At 36.3% G+C, this 19267-nt stretch overlaps 1 protein-coding gene across 2 annotated transcripts in view; it reads left to right on the top strand.

Moving 5' to 3' along the window:
* The window catches only part of LOC150101017 (uncharacterized), a 68037-nt gene continuing 48770 nt past the window's right edge, over positions 1-19267 (top strand). For both annotated transcript variants that reach the window (XM_090401571.1, XM_090401572.1), the window contains exon 1: positions 1-200. The gene's annotated coding sequence lies outside the window, so the exon portion shown is untranslated. The remainder of the gene's footprint in view (positions 201-19267) is intronic.

Here is a 19267-nt window from a genome sequence, read left to right as displayed (position 1 = left end):
CATTGGTTGTTTACTATAGTATAATGAGCGGCTGCTTGCGGTAATGAATTTCTCTTTATTTAATGGTATAATAATAGCGGTGTGAAACAGTTTCATTATGGAGATTTACGTTTTATCGGCGAACTGTTTCTTCGAACAGGTTTAAAGTCTTTGAAGAAAGTGTACACAAAACAAAAAATGAATGGACGTTGATTATCTAGGTAATTTATTATTATTGTTGCTGTTGTTATATGTCCTGCCGCGGTAAGTATGAATTTTGATAAATTGTGAAGTTTGTGCCTTTGCCGCAATGGGTGAAATTAAGTCTCTCTGTTGAGAAAGCTAATTAATAATAATAATAATATTTTTTTTTTAAAACTGTAATAATATTTTATTTATCATCATACAGAGTATTTACATGTATGCAATAAATTTTCTGTTCAGTACAAAATGTAGAGTAGAGTCATTTTTTTTAAATGTAAATGTACATAATTTTTTTTTCAATATCAATATCATAGCTTATTATTATACAGCCTATATCAGTATCTTCATTATTATTATTATTATATACTGTACTGACTGTTTTGTTACATAATTTGCACTCTTTGATTATGAGGATTACTTTAGTTGAATGAGGCAGATTAATTCACCTACTTCGAAGCTTGGGTTAGCTTTTATGAAGAGAGTGGGATTAGCCCTTACTATTTATGTTGCTGTTACTGTTTAGGGATGGAATGTAGGCATTGGATGCTGGTGATTTGTGATGTGTATATTAGTGTTAATGGTATATTAACTTTGTTGGTATATTTTCCAGAGTTCGTGTTTTAATGTTCTGAAGTTGTGTTTCAAATTTTCTTGGTAGGTTGTTGAGTAGCGTAGTATCTGATGTGATCGCACAAAAGAACCGTAGGAGTTGTTGAAGGGTGTAAGGATGTAGAGAGTTGTTGTGAGTCGTGTTATACGATATGTGTCTGTTGTTTCGATAGGTGATGTTGAAGTAATTCCTTGGTAATGTTATGTAGTGTTTCAGATTTTTAATGCTTAGGATTCTGTGTATCGCCATGTACTGGTCGGATATTGGCTATCGTTATAAGGTGTCCAAATCACTGTTGACACAATTTTCCTATGTGATATTTCTAATTTTGTTAGGTGGCTGTTTGATGCGTTTACATAGACTGTTATACCGTATCTGAGTAGGGATTCGCAGATACCGTGATATAGGAGTTTTGTCTTGTTAGATGGAATAATGTCTTTTACTTGGAAGAGTTTTGCTGCGATGATACGGAGTTTAGTGGGTGTGTGGGTAATCTATGTGTCCATTTAAGGTGGCAATCTATGTAAAGACCAAGGTATTTTGCATGTGTTACAGGTTTGATTTCGGGACATTAGCAGGTTTTTTGTTGTTAATGTGTGACAGTGTATCGATAGTGGTGCTGGGCGCATGATTCTCGGGTTGTGTATTATTAACATTTGTGTTTTGGTGCCGTTGATTACAGTTGCGTTTTGATAGAAGTATGTTGTGATTTCATTTAGGTCTTGTTGTGCTTTGGAGAAAGCCGTGTTGATGGCTGTGTGGATTGCTAATAGTGCGGTGTCATCTGCGTAGTGAAATATTTGACTTTTTATGGCCAGGTTATGAACATGGTTAATGTATATGTTGAATAGAATGGGTGACCTTAAGGGACACCGTGTTTTATTTGTATACCTCGGCTGTGGCATGTATCTATTTTTGTTGCTTGTGTTCTGTTTGAGAGAGAGTTCCTGAACCAGGTATGCAGTGTTCCTCTTATACCTATTGAGTATAGTTTGGTGAGTAGTATGTCATGATCAAGCGTATCAAATGCTTTGGTTAAGTCAAGCAGTAAAAGGACGGCGTACAGTACTTGTTTTTATCGAGAGCTTTGTTTATTGCGTCGGCGATGTCTTCTAATAAAGTGATGGTGCTTTTTATTTTCTGAAAGCCGTATTGGTTTTGTGAGATGTTATTATTATTAATATATAGAGAGAGATTAGATAATAATAATAATAATAATAATAATAATAATAATAATAATAATAATAATAATAATAATATTTAATTGATTTCTAAAATATATACACATGCAATAATCGTCTTGAGTGACAATCAAACTTATAATTTTTACAAAATTCAGCGCTAAGTGCTCTACATTGGGATTTCAATAAACATTTTTAATAATACTTTTTTTGGTATTTTGTATTTACAACACATATTCATTCATATTAACAATTAAGATTATACTGAATTTTTTGTATAATGAATAACATATATTATTGTTATTTTACAAATCCAACATATTATTTTACAAAGCACAGCAACTAAGTGCTGCAGATTATGGTTCATTTTCCACATTAGATTTCTGTGAAAGAAACAAAAAAATTCAATATTTTTTATTATTAAAATTGTGATTATATATTATGCGTTGACAAAACATATTGTTCTGTTACTTTTACGGCTATTATAGCCTATTTTTATTTATGAGTGCCCCTTATTTTAAATACATTGACTTCTTTACCCAGGAAGATTTTTAGAGCATTATAAGTGTATTTTAAAGGAAAATATAGCAGAATAATTCAGGAAGAAAATTTTGTACATACCTTGTTTAGATGCTAAGATGACTTCATTCTCCATATTTCTGCTGTTAGGCTGTTAAAAACGGGGGAAAGAAAGGGGGTAGTGTTTGACGCAAGACTGGAAGAATAATTTTGAAAACCCATTATTTTTTCTAAAATAACATATATCATGGGTTATATGTATATATATTATTTTAGAAAAAAAAACGCGAGTTTTCAAAATTATTCTTCCCGTCTTGCGTCAAGCACTCCCCCCCCCCCCCCATTTTTAACAGCCTAACAGCAGAAATATGGAGAATGAAGTCACCCTAGCATCTATACCAGGGGTCCCCAAAGTTATTTGCCCGTCGACCCCTTCAAGAGTTTCTTGACTTTTTATCGATCCCCTATATTTTACTATTACGTAATTATAATAGCACAAGCAAAAAAAGACGCTTTATGTGAGTTTTTAGATTGTTTATTTTATAGTTACAGTGTTTATTGTATGTATAATATAGTATATATTATTATATTACTATTACTATCACTAGTAATATCACTGATATTACCAGTGATATTAATAAACTACTGGTATTACTACCAGCGCTGCTCAACTCTTCAACATAGAGAAGTTTAGTTCGTGAATGAATAACAATTGAATTATAATATGTATGTTGATGAATTTTACAACATTAACGCTCACTTGTATGTCGATGCGCAAAAATGAGACTGGGATCGAGTACTTGTAAGTATCAGTAAATAAGAACCATGCACGTGTTGCAATCTCGCTCCCACTGCGCCGGCCGGCAGGAACCACCAACATCCGTTTATTGGTAAATACGTCATTTTGGCTTACTTGATTGGCCTCAGTAACTATTTTCATGACCTTACTCCATCTTACAGGTCCTATTCATGGACCTGTAAGATGGAGGTACTGATCCCACGATTCACTCTTAATTGCGTTGTCATTACCTCCATGTCTTTTGTCATGGTGGTAATCCAAGTTAACCGAATTAAATATTACCCATACAATGATGTCTTATATTTTTCTGTCGATCCCTAACAATGTCATATCGACCCCTTTGGCGACCACTGATCTGAAGAATATGTACAAAATTTTCTTCCTTAATTATTCTGCTATATTTTCCTTTAAAATACACTTATAATGCCCTAAAAATTTTCCTGAGTGAAAAAAAAAAGCCGATGTATTTAAAATAAGGGACGCTCCTAAAAAAAACAGGCTATAATAGCCGTAAAAGTAATAGTTTCAAGAGTACAATGGGAATTTTCTCAGAAATAATACCTATATTATTATAATTACGGCTATTATAGCCTATTTTTGTTTAGGAGTGTCCCTTATTTTAAATACATTGGCTATTATTACTCAAAAAAGGATATATATTTCAGGACATTATGGGTGAGTATAGAAGGCAATTATAGCAGAATAAAAGAGGTGGAAAAATTTTGTACATACCTTGTTTTGATACTAAGATGTCTTCCAATTTCATGATCCTGCTGAAGGGTTGTTTATAACGAGAGGGGGGGAGGAAGGGAGCGTGGGGGGTGTTTTGACGCGGGAAAAATAAATTTGGAAACCCTGGTTTTGTATTAATAATATATATATGTATATATAAATATATTATCTGTATTACTAAAATCTTGGTATTTCTAGCCTGGCTCCCACTGATGAGACCTCAATAAAGGTCGAAACCGGTCTGGGTAGTGGCCCCTTGCCTTTAATACAAAGCATCATATATCTCCTCCGAGATGTGCTTTGCATTAAGGGTAAATATTAAGATTAGTGATCAGAGCTTAATCTATTTTTAACCATGAGTTGCTTGGTCTTGCACTACGTGCAGGGTCAGCTAGACTTGCAGGCGCAAACTTGACATGTTTGTCTGTTTACTTACTTGGGAAATGGAGTAAAACCAGGTTTAAAATGCTTGGTATCTTTAACATTTATTATACCCAAGGTAAAATACTTTCTACGTTTATATCTCCTCCTGAGATTTTTATTTAATAAGGTTAAAACACCTTATGGTAACTTGTTTTGGTAAAATACTTATAAGCTCTGTATTACTAAAATCTTGGTTAAAGAACAGTTTGGTTTTCGACAACGCCATAGTACTACCCAGCAAATCCACAGAATTGTTGAATACATCACCACCAGCTACAACTGGCGCCGGTGCACAGGAGCTATTTTCCTAGACCTATCCAAAGCATTTGACAAAATCTGGCATTTTGGACTCCTGCACAAACTTATCTCAGCCGGTACCTCACTAAAAATGGTTCACCTAATCCATTCATATCTTCAGAATAGATCAATGCAAGTTAAAATCAACGGTTCTACATCGTCCCAGCGTCATATCTTTGCTGGAGTGCCGCAGGGATCTCTACTGGCTCCATTGCTGTTTTCTGTATACATGTCAGACATCCCTCGCAATCCGATGACTTCCATTTTGGCCCTGTATGTGGACGATATGGCAATACTAACCAGATCTCTCAAACCCCACTTCGTTACCAGAAAGCTTAAAGAAAACCTTCTAAAGCTGGAGGGTTGGTTCTCCAAGTGGAGATTGGAAGTCAACCCCCTGAAAAGCTCAGCCGTTCTTTTCTCAAAAAAGGCCAATGTCGCCTGCAGGAGATGTGTTACTATTCAATACTATAATTCCCTGGCAGACAGACAGAAACAAATTACCTGGGTATGATTCTCGACAAAAAGCTATCTTTCAACCAACACATCAAGTCTGTGTGCGCAAAAGCATCTAAAGCCATAGCTCAGATCTATCCGCTAATTAATAGAAATAGCAAGCTCAGTAACAGAATCAAATTGCAACTATACCAGATTACGATTCGTCCTATAATCACCCATGCCTCTCCGGCCTGGAGCCACACTTCTAATACTAACATTATCAAAATACAGCGAGTGCAGAACAAGTGCTTGAGAATGATTCTGAACGCCCCGTGGTATGTTAGAAACAACCAACTCCACAGAGACACAAATATTCCCTATATTCTCTCTTTTCTACAATCCTTAGCATCCAAGTTTTTCCTAAAGACGTCCACACATCCCAACGATTTGGTTCAACAAGCTGCAGCATACGAGCGAACGGACAAATTCAAATATAGAAGACCGAAAGCTATATTAGCCTCCTATAACGATGCATAATCTCCATGCCCGTTCAGGAGAGCAAACTGCTCTTAAATTTTACCCTCACTGTAACTACAACAGATAGCGGGGAATATGAAAAGCATTTTGCTTCACCCTTAAAGACATAAATGTCAATTGTCAAACCTTGGTATTTCTAGCTGGCTCCCACTGATGAGACCTCAATAAAGGTCGAAACCGGTCCGGGTAGTGGCCCCTTGCCTTTAATACAAAGCATCATACAGGAGATGTGCTTTGCGTTAAGGGTAAATATTAAGATTATTGATCAGAGCTTAATCTATTTTTACCATGAATTACTTGGTCTTGCACTACGTGCAGGGTTAGCTGGACTTGCAGGCGCAAACTTGACTTGTTTGTCTGTTTGCTTACTTGGTAAATGGAGTAAAACCAGGTTTAAAATTGCTTGGTATCTTTAACATTTATTATACCCCAGGTAAAATACTTTCTACATATATAAATATATATATATATATATATTATTGTTATGTTTAAGCGCGCTTTTGGGGAGGGGGGAGAGAAGGGAAAGGGTTTACTTATGGGGAAACTGGGGCAAGGGAGAGCGTTAACGGGGTGTGGACCGTTTCGGTCGACTTTTCTCCTCCCCTCCCCCCCAAAAAAGCGCATATATATATATATATATATATATATATATATATATATATATATATATATATATATATATATATATATATATATATATATATATATATTTATTTATTTATTTATATGTATATATATATATTTATTTATTTATATGTATATTATTAATACAAAACCCGGGTTTTCAAATTTATTTTTCCGCGTCAAAACACCCCCCCACGCTCCTTTCCCCCCTCGTTATAAACAACCTTCAGCAGGATCATGAAATTGGAAGACATCCTAGTATCAAAACAAGGTATGTACAAAAATTTTCCACTTCTTTTATTCTGCTTTAATTAACTTCTATACTCACCCATAATGCCCTAAAATATATATACCCTTTTTTGAGTAATAATAGCCAATGTATTTAAAATAAGGGACACTCCTAAACAAAAACAGGCTATAATAGCCGTAATTATAATAATAGTGTTTAAGAGGAGTAGCATGCGAATTTTCCCAGAAACTATACCTAATACCTATATTGTTCTGTTTTATTTTATTTATTTATTATTATTTTTTTGACAATGAAATTCATATAAATCCCCCCCCCCTTTTTTTTTGTATTAATAATAGTTACTGTAGTTAATTTATAGTTACGGTTGAATAAGGTTACATTTTTTTACAGTATTTATACACTAACAGTAAATTATATATATATATATATATATATATATATATATATATATATATATATATATATATATATATATTGCAATTTTCGATTCTCGGATTATGCATTATTAACGTCTGTGTCTTGATGCCGTTTATTACAATTGAGTTTTGGTAAAAGTATGTTGTGATTTCATTTAGGTCTTGTACGCGTGGATAGGCTTATGTGTTCGTCAGACATGTTTGTAATATATTTCACGGTTTGATCAAAACCGTGAAATCTATGACAAACATTTAGGTCTTGTGTTTTGGAGAGAGCCGCGTTGATGTCTGTGTGGACTGCTAGTAGCGCGGTGTCAACTTTTTTTTCTTTTCATCGTTCAACGTTACTGACTAGATGGGCGAAGCAAATATGCTTTTATATTCCCCTTTGTCTGGGTTGGTGTACAGATGAACGGGGTAGTTTTGAGCTTTATGCTCTCCCTTTGTGGGCAGTGTAGTTAGTTAAAATCAGCTGGGAGCAGGATTGTTTTTGGTCTTTTGTGCTTGTTGTAGACTGTCTCATCATATTCTTAAGATTGACTGATCAGTGGGTTAGGATGAGCGATTGCTCTGGTGAAATACTTCTCTGCTAGGTCATGTAGTAGGGGAGCTATGTATGCGGTTTTGGTCTCCCGATGGATCTGTGTGTTTCTGACGTACCACGATGCATCCAAGATCATCCGTATGCATTTATTTTGTATCCTCTGGAGTTTTAGGATATTAGACTGTGAGGTGTGGCTCCACGCTGGGGAGGCATACGTGATTACAGGGCGTAATACCATATTGTATATTAGTAGTTTATTTTGTGCGTGAAGTTTACTTCTGCGGTTGATCATGGGGTTTAATGTGACTGTTGAATCTAATCTGTTTTGTCCAGTCTAATTCCCAGATACGTGCTTTCTGTTTGCCATGGAATCTTTTCCCCATAGAGTTGGATGTCCTCATTGATGAGTACTTTTCTTCTGGTGAAAGGCATAGCTGAGCTTTTCTGTGGATTGACCTGAATCCTCCAATCTGAGAACCACTTTGCAAGAGAGGAGATGCTATCCTGTAGTCTTTTGGTTGCCAGCTTGGGGCTGAGAGATCTGGACAATATTGCCGTATCATCGGTATATAAGGCAGTGATGGTTGTTCTTGGGTTTTGTGGGATATCAGCTACGTAATTGAGAAGAGTAGGGGGGGGGAATCAGAAGAGAGCCTTGGGATACACCTGCCAGAATTTTTCTTCTGGATGATATAATTCCATTGATTTTTATTTGCATTTATCTGTCTGAGAGATAGGATTTAATCAGTCTTATGATGTTTATGCGTATGTTGGCTTTTATAAACTTGCAGAGTAGGCCCTGGTGCCATACTTTGTCGAATGCCTTTGCTAGATCCAAGAATACGGCTGCAGTGTGCTGGTTCCAATTAAAGCCGACTGCGATGTGTTCTACCGGCGGTGTATTTGTCGAGTGGCACTGTGCTCCTTTCGGAAACCAAATTGCTCATTAGGGATGATTTTAAGTTTCTCTGTCGCATCTTGTAGTCTGGAGAGGATAACTCTCTCTGCGAGTTTGCCAAGGCTGAATAGTAGACTAATGGGCCTGTAACTTTGGGGAAGTTGTGGGTTATTTCTAGGCTTTTTTATAGGTGTTATATCAGCAATTACTTAAAATAAGGGGATATTAAATCCCACATAGTTTTAAAACCGAATAAGAAACTCAAAGATTGGAATCAGAGAGTTTCTTGCCGAATATAGTAAACTATAAAGTATCGGCGACACTAGTGTTAACAAATGCAAGTGATCCTAGTACGTAGTACAATACTGGGGAGCTCGTTGCAAAGGTGGAGAAGTTCAGATCGCTATTCTTAGGTATTTTCCATAATGCAAGTGATCCTAGTACGTAGTACAATACTGGGCAGCTCGTTGCAAAGGTGGAGAAGTTCAGATCGCTATTCTTAGGTATTTTCCATAATGTAAAAACACATTTCCTAGGAAATGTATGCTGTTATTACATTATGGAGGGAGGTCACTACCCAGACCGGTTTCAGCCTTTTTTGAGGCTTCATCAGTGAGTAGCTAGACCTAATAATACCAAAGTGTATAGCGAAAAGAACTTATATACTCTGCGAACGAGTTATCCAAACGGTGCAACCATTAAGTTACTTAAATATAAAGAGCTAATAAGCTTCATTTCGGCAATGAAAACATTATTGTACTACGTACTAGGATCACTTGCATTTGCTAACGCTAGTGTCGCCGATACTTTATAGTTTACTATATTCGGCAAGAAACTCTCTGATTCCAATCTTTGAGTTTCTTATTCGGTTTTAAAATTATGTGGGATTTAATATCCCCTTATTTTAAGTAATGTTTTCATTGCCGAAATGAAGCTTATTAGCTGTTTATATTTAAGTTATATCAGCAATTTTCCAGGCTATGGGAAACTGTTGTAATCTGATTATTGCATTTAACTGCGTACTGCAGTGATTCTCAACCTATGGGACGCCCTCTTTCGGGGTGCGCGAGAAAGTGGTAATCAAAAGAAAAACTACTTTATTGAAACAAAAGCATTTAATGAAACTATTTATTTACACAAAAACAATATAAAAATAAAAACATGAAATACACTCTGAAAATAAAATAATAAAATGCATAAAATTCACTGTACTGAATAAACTAGTTACGTTTACTCGGACATATCAATATTGTAAAATATACCGAGTAAATAATTAAAAATAAACAATAACAATGAATCTAAAATTAAATGGCTTCCTTGGTTCTGTATTGCGGAGTAAAGCTTTTCATATGATGGTGATACATTGAAAATTAACACTCTTAGTTCTCCTTCTTTCTTTAGTTCTCTTTAACTGAGATCTATATTTTGTTTTTTAAGGCAGCCACTTCAGAAAACCCGATTTCACAAAGATAAGATGATGGAAATTGCAAAAGTGCACGAAGAATTGGTTTACAAAACTAACTTTTCAACTGCTGTCCATTGCAAAATCGAACATAAGCAATTAAATGACAATTCTTGTTGCTATTCAGGTGTTGTGGCTCTTCTTTCTATTGGTTTACAAAACAATAACTTTTTAACCTGCTGTTAATCCACTGAAAAATCGAACATAAGCAATTAAATGACAATTCTTGATGTTATCTGTTGCCTCGTCAAGCTGAATTGAGAATAATTGGTCACAATGCTTCGACAAAAGCTGTTGCACTATATCTTCACATATACGAGTGTTTCAAAAGTTCCAACAATCCATTGTTGGACCGTTTAAAAGAAGAACTGAAGAAAAAACGGCCAAGATTAATGCACAAAATGGTGCTCTTTCATCAAGACAATGTGCCGTCCCGCATCGGCTGTCGCAATGGCGAAATTGCACGAATCCAGGTTCGAATTAGTTCCACATATCCACCATATTCTCTGGACTTGGCCTTGTGTGACTTCTTAAACACTTAAAAATTTGGCTCGGTGGGAAAAACTTTTTTCTTCGAACGAGGATGTCATGAAGGCTGTCAATTAACTATTTTCCACAATTTGACAAATCCTACTTTTTAGATGGGATGAAAAAATTGAAAACTCGTTGGACCAAATGTATAGATTCGAAAGAGACTATGTTGAGAAATAAAGGTGATTTTTTCCAAAAAAAAGTTTAAATTATTTTTTACCAAACTTTTCAAACAATCCTCGTATCACCAATTCGCCGAGTAACAGTATCATTTGATAGAGATATGCACTGTAGTTATTTAGTAAAACTTTCTCCAAGCATAGTTTCCACAATATCAATCACAACCGGCAGAATTAGATCTTCTCCGATAGGTGGGGCTTTTTGCACCTAGCTGTTTTATATGCAACTTTGTAAGAAGCTAGTAAAACTTTTTCATTTACAGACAAAGCTTTTTTTAATACTAGATTTTTGCATTTCAAAACATTTCAGTTCGGCAGCAAAGACCTCTCCAGGTTTGTTAACATACTCCTTATGAAGTGTTTCCAATGTCGGCTAAGCTAACGCCTTTTTTTATTCCCGTATAGGAAGTTTACGAGCGTTTTAGCCCTATCTAACTTTTTGGAGACTGAGTGGGCAGTCTCAGTCTCCACTGGTAGCCAATCAGCGATAGCTGACCCAACGTTATCGCTAATTAAGTGGCACGCAGTGAAGAGACGACTCAACAAGTATCACCATCTCGTGGTCCCTAACCCTAACACAATATATTTAATGTCTGAAATAATGTGTGTTCTACGGTCGATTTTCTTGATTTTACGGGACAAAAAAACCCAGTTTCCGGGAGAAAAACCGGCCTGGTCGCCCGTGCCAGGGATCAACTAACTCGGTAACTGGTCTAAAAAAGGCTTAGAAAAATATCCTCTAGATTCGAAACGAAGTCTTCCTTCGCACGGTCAAGCGCCATGGTGTGCAAACGCCACGTCTTTTAAGTTTATTGGTTTCATACTATCAGCCGCCAAAATTTTCGAACAAATAACACACAGTTCAGTGGATGTGGCGTTTGCACACCACGGCGCTTGACTGCACGAAGGAAGACTTTGTTTCGAATCTAGTCATCGACTAGAGGAAATTTTTCTAAGCCTTTTTTCTACCGGTTCTCGAATTAGTCGATCTTTGGCACGGGAAAGCGGGTTTTTTCTCCCGGAAACTCGGGTTTTTCGTCCCGTAAATTCAAGAAAATCGACCGTAAAACCCACATTATTTAAGACATTAAATATATTGTGTTAGGGTTAGGGACCACGAGATGGCGGCACTTGTTGAGCCATCTCTCTTCACTGCATGCCGCTTAATTAGTGATAGCCTTGGGCCAGCTATCTCTGATTGGCTGCCAGTAGAGTTTGAACTGCTCACTCAGTCTCCAAAGTTAGATAGGGCTAAACGGCTTCGCCTACTCCTTATACGGGAATAAAAAGCCGTTAGCTAATTTTTTTATTTTTTTCGATAACACAGTGTCTTTCTTCATCATTTACTTCAGTTTTTGTAAAACCGAAATCTAAATATTCTGCTGCATACTTTCTTCATTTTACATTTTACTTTCGGAGTGATATACTGTGAACCTGGATTTGTTGACGTCGACGCTCTACAGTCATCAGATGCCCGCTTACCTCCAATTAAAAATTTATCCATTTTTCTATACTAGTTTCATCAAAACACCAACTTCTTCAGGTGTGTAAATAATCGCAAAAAACTGGAAAAAATGACAAGTTAAAAAACATAGTCTTCTCATATGAATAGTAACAATCAGGTTTGAACTGGTGTCCGCATGGCAGGTCTAGCGTGAGGCATAAGTGAGTGGCCACTGACTCGAGAATGCCATAACGATCGCTGCGCTGTGAGAGTCAGGTAAGCTGTAACTTAAATTATTGTTTATGTGTGATGGGTCCAGAACTATTTGTTTTGATTCTAGGATACGTCTCTCTAGTTCGTCACCGCATTTATGGATAGTGGTCGTAAGATTCCAGTTTATCTGGTGTTGACGTTCTTCTAGATTGGAGTTAGCGGAGAAAAGAACATGACTGGAAAGGTCGCTTGCACGGGTTCTCTTGTAAGAGATGTCACGTTGATGTTCTTCAAGATGTAGTGAGACAGACTTATCGGTTTGTCCATAATAAGGTTTACCTTAGCTGCAGATGATTTTCTAAACTCCTGGAAACTGAAGTTGGTTGTGTTTTTGTTTGGGTTGACTCAGGAAAGAACGAAGTTTTGGTATGGTGGTGAAGTAAGTTTTAATGTTAAATTTCTTCATAATTTTCGCCAGTTTTGGTGATAGAGAGCTTACAAACGGCAATTGAATGTGTATAATAGAATTGAAGTTATCTTCTTGCTGAGGTTGAGGACGTGGATATAGACGTTTAGTTATGCTTCGAGATAAATAGCCGTTGTTCAAGAACGTGCTTTTGAGGTGGTCAAGTTCTATTTGAAGATCTTCTTCTGAAACAAGAGATCTCGCCCGGTGGGCCAGAATGGAAATAATACCAAGTAAGTGGGGAGGGAAGTGATGAGAGGGGGAATGTATCTGTCTGTGTGAGTAGTTTTACGAAAAATCGAAAATTTGAGTTAATCATGCAACCTAGTGATCTTTAAATCCAAAAAGGCGAGTACGCCGTTAATCTCATGTTCTAATGTGAATTTGATGTTCTGGTGGCGATTATTCAACATTAAAACCTTACGACCACTATCCATAAATGCGGTGACGAACGAGAGAGAGAGAGAGAGACGTATCCTAGAATCAAAAGAAATAGTTTTGGACCCATCACACATGAACAATAATGCAAGCTACAGCTTACCTGACTCTCACAGCGCAGCGATCCAGTTCTGGCGCTCTCGACTCAGTGGCCACTCACTTATGCCTCACGCTAGACCTGCCACCCAGACACCAGTTCAATTAGACTGTTACTATTCCCAACTTGTTTATATAGGAAAACTATGTTTTTTAACTTGTCATTTTTTCCAGTTTTTTTGTAATTATTGTAATTATGTTCCCAGTCAGTATAATCATTTTTTAAAATATCTACAAGCCGAATGAATAGAAGTTATAATAGACAGCGAGTGGACTTGTGTATTCTTATTGTAGTCATCTGGTATGTAGTGACAATATTAGTGTTTTGTTTAGAATGGAGCAGCTGTTGTATATCTTTTTTTTTGTTTTGTTTTGTATAAATATGATATTAGGTGAAGGCAGAGAAAGAGAGTTGCGCAGATCTTACCAGAGTAGCATAATCACTGAAGCATGAATGCTGCTATTATTTTTAAAGGGAGGGAGGAGGAGACAGATTACTTGATTGCTATTGTTATTTTTCCTGAAGAAAACTGATTATCTCTAGGTCAACGCATGAAGAATTTGATATGATTACCAAGGGTTTAAAATTCTATACAGTTACTTTTTTTCTTTCTCTCCTTGTTAGTTATATTTCTTAATCATCAGAGATTATTATTGTTGTTGTTGTTGTTGCAGGAGCACCTCCATGGAGTGGAAAGACTCATCGCGGAGACTCAAAGTGTCCTCAAAATATCTCTCGTACTTTTCTTTGAATCCACATACAGACAAAGCACTCAAAGCTAATTCTGGCAATCCATTCCATTCGTTCACTATTCTCCAAGCGAAAAATCTAGTTCTCATACTCTTGCTAACAACACTCTTACCCGTGATGACCAGTGATGACCTCTCATCCGGTCCCTCCAGTCCAAGCGCTGAAACAACCACTCTATATTAGTTCTACAAAATCCTTCAACTCCAAGTTCCCAACCTTTTGAAAGCGGAGAACTCCTATTTTAATTTTAAAAATATGGCTGACCACTGTGGTAAGGATTGGAGTTGACTAATTTTATCATTAATTATAGGCTATGCTTTTGCATACTCCGTAAATAATATCATCATCTAATGACTTCAGATGTTGATGTTGTTTGAACAAGTTCAGAAATGTTTGCTAAATTTTACCAACTTGCACTCTCAAGTTAGTTTCCAGATTTATTCAGTTTCTATATTTTGATTTGGTGAATAAAAGTGCTGAAAAAGTCCGTTCATATAAATAAGTCATAGCATATGGCATTAAATGTTTCAGCGTAACATAAAATATCATCATTATCAAATTCCCTACATGTACCCTCGAGGGAGGGATATACAGGAACTAATGATAGTGCTACATAAACAGTTACATCATTAATAACTTCCTCTCAGCAATTTTCCTGCAGATTAGCCTGTTGTCTGTCAACATTCCAATATTATCAGATCTTATATTTCTGTCTTCTGAGGCATTTTTTCTGTATCAATCCGCCTACATCCTGGTCTTCTTTTGGGTCTTTTTATTGCCATCCTGGCAAACAACACTTATTTTGTTAATCGTTCCTCTCCCATTCTGCTTAAGTATCCATACCACCTAAATTTAGCTCTGTAACACATTGCCGAATGCTAATACTGTCAAGTTCCTTTCTGATATCCTCATTTTTAATATGATATTGCCTTTGATGCCATCTGTTCATGCCCCTAATCTTTCTCAGGACATTCATATTTGTAGTCTCCAGTTTTGATCAAGTGTTTTATTTCTAACCCATCTTTCGGATCCATAATTTAAAATTGGTTTGAACAGTCTTGTACACAGCTAGTTTAGTATTTTGACTAATCTCTCTCTTATTCAATATAAATGTATTCAATTGACTTCCTATCATACCAGCTATATTAATGGAGTTGTCTATTTCCAAATTTAATTTGTCATCTTTATTGAAAATTGTGCCTAAATAGCTGAATGTGTACTTGTTCTATAGGTTCTCCACTCGGGATGCAGTTGATGCTTTCAGTATTTTTGCCTATTTTCATTGTTTTTGTCTTTTTAATGCTGATTTTCATTCCAAATTTATTACAGCAGTTATTTGATTTGGTGAAGGAATCCTCAGGACTTTTCCTGGATTTATTTAGGAGTATAATATCATCTGCATAAAGTAAAGAGTTGACTCCAATTTTGATATCCGGCTTAATTATTATTATTATTATGATTATGATTATTTGACACCTCCAGGGAGTCCAAAGACTCATCGAGGGAGAGTGTGCCAACAGCATCGAACGATCTGTCCCCTTCCAACCACTAACCTCGTCCCCTTCCAACTACTAATACCACTTTCTTTCATAATGCGATCCATATAGATGATGATGAATAATAGTGGAGATAATGTATTTGTATTTGATGATAACCTAGGTGTCACACACCTAGGTTATCATCAAACCAACTTCCTGTACCTCCTTTAATCTTAACTGCCGATTTACATTTGAAATAGAGATTGTGTATTGCTGGATATAATGTCCCATCTACGCCATATAACTGGATCGTTTTGAACAGCTTTCCTCTTGGCACCGTGTCGTATGCCTTTTCCAGATCTACAAATACATATCCTTATTATATTCACATGATTTTTCAACCATCTAGCTTAAAGTGGAGATCTGCTCCTGACAATCTTTGTTTGGCCTGAACCTAGCTTATTCTTCTCCGGCTTCTCCTCCACAATTTTTCTTAGCTGTTTCTCAAGAATATTTGCATAAATCTTACCAGGAACACTCAGTAGAGAATTTCCTTTGTAATTCTCATATTCAGCTTTATTCCCTTTTTTATAGATAGGTACTATGATCACTACACTTCAATCAGCTGGAATACAACCCTCTGACCAGGCCCTCTGGTCGAATATCATCGAATGCGTTGAAGTACGCATTAAGTAGATGTGACTTGAACTCTCCTGTATCTCATGTTTATGATTCATTTTGGAATCTGACCGTATTGTGAGATTTTGGAAATTAAGAAAAGCTTTTTCTGATTCTAAAACAGGTCTTGGGCCAACGTTTTTAAGGATAACAAATGACTCATCAATATCAGAATTGTGACCAATAACACAAGCCTACACTATGTCGTGCAGTAATTCAAGTATACTAAGTATTACGATAATAACATCAATTTCTTCTATCATGTATTTATTCTTCGCACAATGTATCATAGACTCGTTTTTTTTTTTTTTAATATTCTGAGAAAATCGTTGAAATGATGTCTTATTTTGTCGTGGCGACAAATTTGAGAAGCCTGTGTTACCGAAGTATCTTTAAAACATCTTAGAAATAAACGAAAAGTATAAATGATAAGTGCCGAGATTCTATTTGGTGATTCGAACATTGCTAAAGTAGTTGTGAGTACTGTTTTCTGTTTGAGCACATCATAATTTATTTTAGGATGTTAATTTTCATGTACATCAAGAACCTTGTGTAAATATTGGGACTTCACAGAATGCAATTAAACGACCTGATGAGAGTTTTAGGATTCTGTACAAATAGTGCAGTCAAGGAGCTTAACTTTCTTGGCAAGAAGTTATGATAATGAATTTTATACCATGCTTTTCATAAAAAAAGAGATTGCAGTGATCTTTCTGAACATGTTATGTTAAATGTATACATTTACATCTCCAGCCAATGGAAATCGAGTCATTTAAAAGAAGTTTGAAAAGTGTTCCACAAGACAATCGCCATATTATGTCGCTAATTTTCCAGTCGTTCATTCTCTTTCTATTCATTACAGGTATCTTTTTTTTTTTTTTTCTTCAAAACGCACTATTTGTCCTTTTGCGGAATGAGACGAGAGAGAGGAAAAAAAACAAAAAAAAACGAAAGTCTATGTGGGATCGCCGAACTCAACTTCATTTGAAAAAGCACTTTTATTTCTTATATTTCTTACATCATTGACAAGAATCAAAATGTTTTTCCAACTAAATGCGCCAAATTTGTTCTTTCCACTACAAAGTGCATTTGTGTTGATAGAGGTCGGATTGGATTTAGATCTTTCTGCACAAACTTGCTTCTTGTTCACATTTCTACTTTTTAGAGATCTACTAAAAAGTAGAAGTGTTTCGAACTTTCATGAGAAGACCATAAATTTGCACATTTCTGAATGAAGTGGTGAAGATATTCTTATAATCGATTACGGACACACTAGAAAGGCTTGTGTAGCTCAGTAGAAGTGGCGCTTGCGTCCTCTGCTCTTGGTCGCTCGAAATTAGACTTACGTTCGAGTCTAGTCGCCGACTGGAGGAACTTTTTCGAAGCCAATTTTCGACCGGTTCCCGAGTTAGTCGATCTTTGGCACAGGCAAGCAGGATTTTTCTCTCGGAAACTCGGGTTTTTCGTCCCGTAAACTCAAGAAAATCGACTGTAGTACCACATTATTTCAGCCAGTAACCTATCCTATTAGGGTTATGTATCAAGAGATGGCAGCACTTGCTTGCCAGCCTGTTCATCGGTGGCTGCCTATAATTAGTGGTAGACATGGGCCAGCTATCTCTGATTGGGTAATGGTGGAGATTGAACTGCCCACTCAGTCTCCAAAAGCTAGATGGCGTATAAAGGCCTCGCCTATTGCCTGTAAGGGAGTAAAACGCGTTAGCTGATTTATGTATTTATTTATTTTACGAACATTAGAACATCTCATCCTATTTGTGATGAAGTGAAGCATGCAGCGATGTTATTTGCATTTTGTTTGTACTAGGGAAAACCCTCCCGTAAATTTAGTTCATAGCCTGATTTAATTAGTTAATTTATTTATTTTAGCAATATAGTTTATTTTCATTTTGTAATCAGTGGCAGCGATCTCCATCGAAGGCTTCTTGCATATTTTTCAATTAGAGACACTTTTTGCAGTCTCGAAGTGTATTCCATTGCAGCTGTTTCGAAATAAGAATCGTCGGCATTTGAATTGAGTCTTCGTTTTTGGGAAGAAATGAAATAAACAACTCCTCTGATGCCTTTTATTCTCCAAAGGGAGTAGATGGTTCTCTGGTAGCACTAATAATCTTTAGGAATCTGTAAGCAGCCCATCTCCAATAACAGATGTCATGGTACTAGATCATTTTGAAGACTTCAAAATGAGAGCATAGTACAAAACTGCCATAATCTCATGATCCTAAACCTTATCTCGTATTATTGTCTGAAATAGTGAGGATTCTACAGTCGATTTTCTGGTTTAAGGGTTTCAAGGCACGAGTTTTCGAAAAACAAATTCTTTCTTGCCTGCTAAAAATCAATTAACTTCAGAACCGGCTGGGGAAAAAAATGCCTAGATAAAGTTTCGCTAGTTGCCACTAGAATCAAACCGATAACCGTCTTTCTTCTGGTTGGCTAGCATTTAGGAAAATAAGGTATTGCCATATGGCTACATAACGAAATAAAAAGGGTCTCCACCTCTAACCCACCGAGGGTGAAGTTATTCCTTCTAGAATAAGGCGATGTCTCTAATATTACTAAGAAGTGTTTGTTTTTATATTGTGTGCGGTCACAGTCTACTATCGATCCTGCTTCTCACATGGATTAGAAACCAGAGCTTCTTTTCGGAGGGGAATAAAAAACTATGCTTATTTCCGTTAAAGGTTGCATTAATTCTAGAATAGGATCTGAAAATAAATAAATAAATAGTATGAAAAATCAACCAAGAAAAATGTTCCTTTAGTCGCTCGATCGATTTTTCTTCTGCAGACCAAACGGCACTGAGGTTAAAAGGAGGCTAAAAAAAAAAAATCTCAGGCCTTGGCCCAATGGGTTGCATATCACTCTTCAACGAACAGGTTGTGGTTTGAATCTCTCTATGACATGGATGTTTGTGAAAGTCTTTAGGTGGCAAACTCTTTCAGTGTGAAACCACCACCGTCCTACTTATTCGAGGCCTTAAAGTAGCTTGAAGAAGTATCTTTAGTCTCTAGCTCCGTTCTTCCGGATTATTTTATCCATAGTTTTGGTACTAAATGTAC

Source organism: Typopeltis vanoorti, chromosome 12, assembly GCF_054136105.1.
Source record: "Typopeltis vanoorti isolate ZY-2024b chromosome 12, IOZ_Tvanoo_1.0, whole genome shotgun sequence".
In the NCBI taxonomy this organism is placed as follows: domain Eukaryota; kingdom Metazoa; phylum Arthropoda; class Arachnida; order Uropygi; family Thelyphonidae; genus Typopeltis; species Typopeltis vanoorti.
Note: the sequence above shows the minus strand (reverse complement) of the source record. Positions and strands in the feature narration are given on the sequence as shown.